Source organism: Priapulus caudatus, unplaced genomic scaffold (genome assembly GCF_000485595.1).
Source record: "Priapulus caudatus unplaced genomic scaffold, Priapulus_caudatus-5.0.1 Scaffold228, whole genome shotgun sequence".
Classification (NCBI taxonomy): Eukaryota; Metazoa; Priapulida; class Priapulimorpha; order Priapulimorphida; family Priapulidae; genus Priapulus; species Priapulus caudatus.
In genome coordinates, this window is record NW_014577289.1 from 359,451 (window position 1) to 361,230 (window position 1,780).

A 1,780-nucleotide genomic window follows, 5' to 3' on the forward strand; every position below is an offset into this window, starting at 1 on the left:
CCTGGTTTGCCTCCGTGCGCTTCCCATATAAACCAGGATAACCCAATAAAAAAAACTTGCTGATAATTAAGCGTCCATGCATGAAGCCGTTTTTGGAAGCAAACTTTGGCCTTGGTGCCCCGTCCAACTTTCTGCAGTGACCCTGAATTTCTAATGAACCGGAACGAAACTCTTGATTTGATGTAAAACAGTCCCCCCCCCCGCGGTATGGTTGTATTGCATGACGGATAGCGACAAGACTGCAGAGACGCGGGTGACTGATGTCGGGCATTCTTCAGCTCAGGGTGGAGGCAGCGCCAGGAGAGGCGTCGCGCCATCGCAGGCGAGCGCCGCGCCCGCTACCCGATGCTAGAGAGCAGACGCCGAGAAGCTGTGCAGAGGCGGGCGGAGGTCGTCGCCGCCGCTGATGCCGCCGCCGTCGCCGCCGATAATGATGCTGTCGCTGCCAGTGATGCTGCCACTGTCGCTGCTGTCGCCGTTGACGCTTCTGCAGATGCATCCGACAATACTGATGTCACCACCGCTGTCGCTGCCGCTGTCGCTGCCACTGTCGCTGCCACTGTCACGGCCGCTGATGCCGTCACTGATGCCGCCGCTGATGCCGTCACTGATGCCGCCACTGTCACGGCCACTGATGCCGCCACTGATGCCGCTATTGGTGCCGCCACTGTCACGGCCCCTGATTCCGCCACTGTCACGGCCGCTGGTGCCGCCACTGTCACGGCCGCTGGTGCCGCCACTGTCACGGCCGCTGGTGCCGCCACTGTCACGGCCGCTGATGACTCCACTGTCACGGCCGCTGATGACTCCACTGTCACCGCCGCTGCCGCTACTGCTGCCGCCGCTGACGACGACGCGCGTGCGGCGCTGGGTGAGCAAACCGCCGACCACTGTGAGTCGTTACCGACGACGACGACGCGTGCCGCGCGCAGACGACGCGGACAACGCGGCCAACGACGTCGCGACGGCGACGCGCGGGAGGCGAGGGCCGTCGTCTCGGCTCTCGCCTTGCTCAGCCACGCTTCCGCCGCCGCCGCTCCGCCTGCCGACGCGACGGTCGCCGCCGACACCGCAGTACAGCCGACGATAGCGGTGGTCGTCGCACGGCCCGTGCGCACAGACGACGACGACGTGCTGTCGTCGGGCGCCGAGCGAGCGACGAAGGCGGGCGGGCGGCGCGTGCGTCCTGTGCGCAGCAAGGCTGCATATCCCTACCTTCGAGCCTCCTGCTATCCAGGGGGAATAGCGGGAGTGAAAGGGCTACACTGGTTGAGCTAGTTCTTATGAATAATCCCATAAAAGTGCATGCGAAAGACTTTATTGAACTTTTTAGCATCAAACTATAGTGTATAATTTTGTTTTCAAAGTAGTGTATAATTTTGGTTCCTCGATCGAAATCTGCGAGAAATAAATAATTGTGCAATAAAATTTTATTTGTAGTGATTCTATCATTAGTGTACCATTGTGTATTTACTGAAACGAAATGTTGGTTAGATCTATGCTATCTAGGTAGAACGCGAAGGGGAAGATAGGTAAAAGGACCGTGACTAAAACACATGCAAATATTACTATTATACTCATAAAACCTCGCAATTATGTGATACTGCTACTACTGCTAAAGAGTTACGCAATTATGGTATTTTTAATTACAATAATTAAAATACTATATAATTGTATAAAACAATTAGTGCTTGATCCAATGTGGAGTTTACAATAGACTGATCACAGAATTTCGGCAACTATTAAAGTGAATAGGGTATGTCACGTGACTACTATTAAA